Consider the following 7,643-nt stretch of genomic DNA (forward strand, 5'->3'; position numbering starts at 1 on the left):
GTAACTATTAGCATACACCTTTTGAAATGATTAGCGAACACATTGAAATGATTAGCGAACACTTTGAAATGATTAGCGTACATTTTGAAATGCTATTTCTCTTGTCTCTTTTTCTTCTCTTTTGAAGTCTCGTCTGTAATTTAGAATCAGGTTGTTTGTTTTTAAATGAGATTCGCGCCTTATCTCACTCCTACCTTCTCCAGCCTATCTTGTTCCTCAAAATTGTCCCTCCATCTTGTCCCTCCCTACCTTTACATCCTATTATGTTCCTCCCATCTTTGATCTCCAACCTTATCTCTTCAATCTTTAATTTCCTTCCTTATCCATTCAGTTTTTTCTAGTCTCAATTTTCCTCTTCTCCAAACTTGGCCCTCCCATTTATTTCCCAAAGTTGTCCCTTCCATTTATTTCCCAAACTTGTCCCTTCCATGTATTCCCAAAACTTGTCCCTTCCATGTATTCCCAAAACTTGTCCCTTCCATGTATTCCCAAAACTTGTCCCTCCCATTTATTCCCCAAACTTGTCCCTCCCATTTATTCCTCAAACTTGTCCCTTCTATTTATTCCCCAAACTTGGCCCTTCCATTTATTCCCCAAACTTGGCCCTTCCATTTATTCCCCAAACTTGGCCCTTCCATTTATTCCTCAAACTTGTCCCTTCCATTTATTCCCCAAACTTGGCCCTTCTATTTATTCCCCAAACTTGGCCCTTCCATTTATTCCCCAAACTTGGCCCTTCCATTTATTCCCCAAACTTGGCCCTTCCATTTATTTCCCAAACTTGTCCCTTCCATTTATTTCCCAAACTTGTCCCTCCCATTTATTCCCCAAACTTGGCCCTTCCATTTATTCCCCAAACTTGTCCCTTCCATTTATTCCCCAAACTTGTCCCTTCCATTTATTCCCCAAACTTGTCCCTTCCATTTATTCCACAAACTTGTCCCTTCCATTTATTCCCCAAACTTGTCCCTCCCATTTATTCCCCAAACTTGTCCCTTCCATTTATTTCTCAAACTTGTCCCTTCCATTTATTTCCCAAACTTGTCCCTTCCATTTATTCCCCAAACTTGTCCCTTCCATTTATTCCCAAAACTTGTCCCTTCCATTTATTTCCCAAACTTGTCCCTTCCATTTATTCCCAAAACTTGTCCCTTCCATTTATTCCTCAAACTTGCCCCTTCCATTTATTTCCCAAACTTGTCCCTTCCATTTATTCCCCAAACTTGTCCCTTCCATTTATTTCCCAAACTTGTCCCTTCCATTTATTCCCAAAACTTGTCCCTTCCATTTATTCCTCAAACTTGTCCCTTCCATTTATTTCCCAAACTTGTCCCTTCCATTTATTCCCCAAACTTGTCCCTTCCATTTATTTCCCAAAACTTGTCCCTTCCATTTATTTCCCAAACTTGTCCCTTCCATTTATTCCCCAAACTTGTCCCTTCCATTTATTTCCCAAAACTTGTCCCTTCCATTTATTCCCCAAACTTGTCCCTTCCATTTATTTCCCAAACTTGTCCCTTCCATTTATTCCCCAAACTTGTCCCTTCCATTTATTTCCCAAAGTTGTCCCTTCCATTTATTCCTCAAACTTGTCCCTTCCATTTATTCCTCAAACTTGTCCCTTCCATTTATTTCCCAAACTTGTCCCTTCCATGTATTCCCAAAACTTGTCCCTTCCATTTATTCCCCAAACTTGTCCCTTCCATGTATTCCCAAAACTTGTCCCTTCCATTTATTCCTCAAACTTGTCCCTTCCATTTATTCCCCAAACTTGGCCCTCCAACTTATTCACCCAAACTTGGCCCTCCCATTTATTCCCAAAACTTTTCCTTTCCATTTTGCCTCCCCCCCCCTTTTTTTTCTTGTACTATCACCTTTTCTTTCCTCCGGGTCCCTCCCGTTGACATTAAGTCTCCCGTCTTTTCCCTCCTATCTCCTTAACCCCACTCTTTCCTCTACCAACATTTTTGCTATTAGACCAAACGTGAACCGATCAATGGTTCTAAAACAGTTTCCTCATTTAGTCTAATAGATTCTAATAGAATTAGATGTCATTTTGACTCATTAAAACACATTATTTTTATTATATTGTTTTCTTTGTTTTGTATGTACCTTTATAAAAAATTATCCAACCATTTAGTTTCCATGTAGGTTTTAAAACTTGATCAGACTTGTAGAGTTAAACAAATTGTTCCTTCACTGTTCATGTAATTTCCTTTTTACTTTATATCGTATGAGACATTGACTTCATGCCCCATTGAATGTCACTAAAAATGTTGCATCTGTCAAGTCAGGATGATTTTGACATTATTTGAAAATGTTGACTTTATATTTCTTGGCAGATCGTATTGTCTTTATGTACGAGCACAGCGGGATTGTAACCATGTGTGCCTTATTGAACTGACCAGTCCATGGGTACAAATGACCTATAATAAAACAGAGTGTGTAATCCTTTGTTGACATGATACAATCAAAAGACGAACTCCTTATTAAACAGTAAAAATAATACCATACGGTTATTATTTGTTTGTTGTTATTTTGTTTACCTCTTGATTGATTGGATCGTCTGTTTACTATTGAATGGTATTCTGTGTTTGCTATCTCTAGAAGGATAATACACTGCGAAACATAGAAGCCTAATTCAGTGGCGTAGCATCCATGACCCGAAGGGGTTCAATGAACCAGGGCCAACGACCAACGTCCACAGCCTGTGGTGTAGCAACAGTGGCGCAAAGGAGTTCATTGCACTTGGGGCCATGACTCACGACCAGTTGGGGCCATGACTCACGACCAGTTGGGGCCATGACTCACGACCAGTTGGGGCCATGACTCACGACCAGTTGGGGCCATGACTCACGACCAGTTGGGGCCATGACTCACGACCAGTTGGGGCCATGACTCACGACCAGTTGGGGCCATGACTCACGACCAGTTGGGGCCATGACTCACGACCAGTTGGGGCCATGACTCACGACCAGTTGGGCCCATGACTCACGACCAGTTGGGGCCATGACTCACGACCAGTTGGGCCCATGACTCACGACCAGTTGGGCCCATGACTCACGACCAGTTGGGGCCATGACTCACGACCAGTTGGGCCCATGACTCACGACCAGTTGGGGCCATGACTCACGACCAGTTGGGGCCATGACTCACGACCAGTTGGGCCCATGACTCACGACCAGTTGGGGCCATGACTCACGACCAGTTGGGCCCATGACTCACGACCAGTTGGGCCATGACTCACGACCAGTTGGGGCCTACTTTAACAACTGAGAACTGTAGAGGAAAAAAATAATTGCACTTTTTGTAAAAACCGATACAAAATAGAATCTGAAAAGTTTGATATGATGGACCGTCACATTCGTTTTGTTCTTGTATCTTTATAAATCATTGATAGTATTAGCATTAATGGGGAAGGGGGGGGGAAGAGAGAGAGTCTGACGCGATGAATACTGCAATTTGTACAGAAAAAGAAAGGAGATGGGCTGGGGCATGGGCGTAGCCAGGATTTTTTTTCGGGTGGGGGGGTTGGGGGGGGGATTTTTTTTCTCCCCCCCCCCCCCGAAAAAAAATATGTTTGTATGTGTGTGTGTGTACATAATTAATCTCTATTACATTCTGACCCTTCATTATTTTGGAAGACGTTTATTGTGTCCCAGAATAGATTTTTACTGGAGTTAGTGAAAAAATTGTTGACTCCTCGCCCTTACCAGCAAGCGGTCTTCATGGGGGAGCTCGAGCTCCCCCACTCAGAGCTCCCCCAGCGCGGGGCGAAGCCCCGCCGCCAAGCACTATTTCTGGTATTGAAAGCCAACTAAATGCATATTCTGAGGTACCTACAGTGCATTATTTTGCTATTAAAAAGTTTTATTTAAAAAACCTAATGTGCTATTCTTTACTCACTTAGACCCTCCCGCGCCGTTCGGCGCATTTGCTGGCAAGCTGTTGGCAATGTCTGAAGCCTCTTTCCACCTCCTCTGAGGACCTCCATGAAATTGTGGCGCCAAGTTGTACTAGAATGTCATCGCAACTCTTATTATGCGTAATTCATTTTGTCGAGGAACATGTCCCGCAAACCCCATACGACGCTCTGTCACAACCTTACTAAGGGGTCGACTCCCACTTCGGCATAACTGATTCCTAAAATCCGTCTTAGCCATCTTTGTAGAGCTACATTTAGTGCTTTTCAATTTCATTGCACTTTATTAATGGAGCCCAGCCACTGGTAGACATGTGTAACTTCTCTTGATTACTATCTCGGAATTAGGTGACTATTTTGCTTTAGGTGTTATATCGAAAAGGAAGTTTTATCGTCAAAATCATCTCTTGGGGGGTTTTAAACTGAAATATATCTGGAGTTTTTTTTTAAATTCAAAACCACATTTAGCTACGGTCATAGAATTTGGTGACTGTATTTTGCTTTAGAAATAACATTGAAGAGAGAGGCTTTCAACCTTAAAACGCTCTGTATGGGGATTTTAAACTCAAAACTATCTTGAGGGGTTTTAAACTTTTAAAAAAGCCATCTGGAGGTGAGGGGTTGAAACTCAAAACCCCCATTGGCTTGGCTACGCTCAAAGAATTTTAGTGTGTAATTTGCTTTTTTATATTGAAGAGGGGTTTATCGTAAATTTTGGAAAGGGGTTTAAAATAAAAAAAATCTTCCTTAGATGTGCTCTTGGAATTAGGGGATTGTCGTTTGCTTTTTTTTTTGTTTTATAGAAGAGGGGGATTTAAATGCAAAATGGTAGGGGTTTTTAAACTTAAAACCCCCTTGTAGGGGTTTTCAAACTCAAAACCACTTGGTAGGGGGTTTTAAACTCAAAACCCCATTGGCTGTGCTAGGGCAAGTGATGGTTTTGTATTAAAATTTCACCTAAAATAAACAAAATTAAAGCAAAAGATCAGTCACTAAACTCCGACCCCCCACCCTGCGGGGGGGGGGGGGAGATTTCATTTCGGGGGGGAGGTGAACCTCAAAATCCCCCCTGGCTACGCCCATGGGCTAGGGCGACAATAACAATTAGGTGTATATGGATGGTCCTGATGGTCGCGAATTAAAATTTTGACACCGAATTAAAATTTCGACACCGCTGCTAATTATTCAATTTTATCAAAGCTAAATCTGTTTCTTTTTTTTTCTGTACTTATAATTTTTAAAATTGCATTTTATTTTAGTGACTACAATTCCAGATTTTTGACAGATGTGATTCTCAAACTAAAGTATCCGATCCTCTGTAATGGGACTAGGGAAATGGAAATTCAAAGAGAATTGCGCTTTCAGAATTGTTGATAAAATCAAGATTTGTGGTATTGTCTATACCTGTAATCCTTTGTTCTATTGTAAAGACCAGTGGGAGAATATTTTTGTCAAAGCCTCAAACTTAATTAAACGTTACCAGCACACAGGTTCTACAATATTTGGTAGAGCTGTATTGATAAATAGTTTGGTCATTCCAAAGATTGTCTATTTAGCTAACATTACAGAGCCACCTCCTAAATTCATAAACAAGCTGAACAAGTTAATTAGAAGCTTTATATTTAAAAACACTATTAGGAGCATTAAGCACACTACACTCATTCAAAACAAAGAGGATGGGGGGATAAACTTGCAAGATGTTAAAACAAAAATACAGTCGCTAAGGCTAAAATTTGTAGGTCAAGTAGTTAGAAACCCAACAAACTTTCCCTTGACAATTTACTATTATGGTTTAAGATTAAGTAGTCTTCTTCCAATACACAATGATACTCCTCACTATTTTGGTACAGTCACTCATCCATTTTACAGATCTATTTCAAGAGTTTTACCTGGTAATGAACATTTAATACACAACAAAATCAAAGAATCATACATAACACTTAAAAAGCTGTTACAGGAAAGCCTAGTGAATAGGATTAAGTGGGGGAGAGTTCTTGGGGTGACAGAATTCAAGGACACATTCATAAACCTACACAGTAAACATATCCCACCAAAAGCTAGAGAGATTAGTTATAGACTTATCTTTGGGATGACCCCTATGGTTAGAAGACGGGCAAATGACCGTGAATGTATATTATGCCACCTTGAAAATGCTGATAACGAAAAACACATATATATGGAATGTCCATTATTCCTTCAAGTTAGAAGTACTGTAATGGACCTATTGGAAGCAAACTGTGGCAATTATGTAAATGTTAACTTGTCTATTATTTTAAACAAGCTGCCAAAACTAAAAAATAAAATGATACATAACTTTAACTTGATTATTGTTTCCGAATACAGAAATCTTGTTTGGGCTACCTGGCTCAAATGTCTACATAATAATAAGGTGTTTGATCCTAATCACTTGGAATTATTGTTTAGAAAAATAATGGACTTTAGGGTAGAGAATTATCTAGTTTGATTTTCATATACCTGTATAATGCTCATGTAGTTTTTCAGAAATAGGGTGTTGGGATATCTGATATTGTGTTGATTGTTCTGGAGTAGAGTATACTTGTATCATTTTTCTGTCTTTAGGGGGTTCATTGGTTAGGTAGTATGTCTTTGATATTAAATAATATTTCTATTACTGTTATTATATTTTTAGGTTAATCACTTTTCAATTGTTTATGATTTAATACTTGTGAATTATGGTAACTTACAAATAAAAACATATTAAAAAAAAAAAAAAAAAAAAAAGCCCACAAAAGAGGCAAGATGGCCCATAAAAGAGGCATATAAAGCCCAAAAAAGAGGCAAAGAAAAGAGGCATAAAGCCCAAGGATTCCTATGATGATAAAGCTAAAACTGAATAGCGCAAATTCTGAGGTTTCCTTTAAAAAAAAAAAAAAGTATCCGATCCGAGTGTGTAGACCCTGTAATCTAGTGTTAAACATTTAACCAGGACCACTGCGTCTCTGAAGTCTTCATCACATTGTTTTGTTGTCTTCTGTAGTGTGTAAACAAAATGTTTATGGAATCCTTAGAAAATAATTTGTAAAAAAGGAGATGAACTCTCAGTGAACTAAAAAAACAACTAATATGAAATATTTCTCTGATCAATGCTTAGTATTTGGTTCATGTTCCTTATAGACCGTAAACACCATTATATATTTATATGAAAACCACTGATCAGACTTCAGTTAAAATTGATATGAATATTGAAATTTGACTGGAAAATAACGCCCCACAGATTCAAAACGAGATTCCAATACGAGTCACCAGTGGATAGTACGATGGCCTTCGGGCATAGCTTTATCAAAAGAAGCCGCGCGTGTATTATGCTCAGTGTACTAACAGCTAACTACTACTTATACATGGTCTTAAAGGATTTCGTCAGCTGTCTTAAAGACGCTATGACTTGGTATGTGTTTTGAGTCTATGGCAAACGGCAATGAGATTCCGATATTTGATGAGGTAAAGCTGTTAATGTAAATTTCTCTGTGTTGCTCAAAGGCAAAAGAGCACCTGGAAGCTGCAGCACTTAGAGGTAAATTAGAAACCTTCGAGAATATTGTTCTGCTTATTATCAAGTACTAAATTGTAAGCGCAGTCAGCGTTGTGTCAAAAAAATGTTGGAAAGTGAACAGCAAGATCTACAGAAAGCAGAAAGTTAACTGAAGAAGATCTCGATTTGAGAAATGACTTTTAGAGAGAAATACATGAGGCTGCTTAAGTA

This window comes from Biomphalaria glabrata, chromosome 1, assembly GCF_947242115.1.
Source record: "Biomphalaria glabrata chromosome 1, xgBioGlab47.1, whole genome shotgun sequence".
Lineage (NCBI taxonomy): Eukaryota > Metazoa > Mollusca > Gastropoda > Planorbidae > Biomphalaria > Biomphalaria glabrata.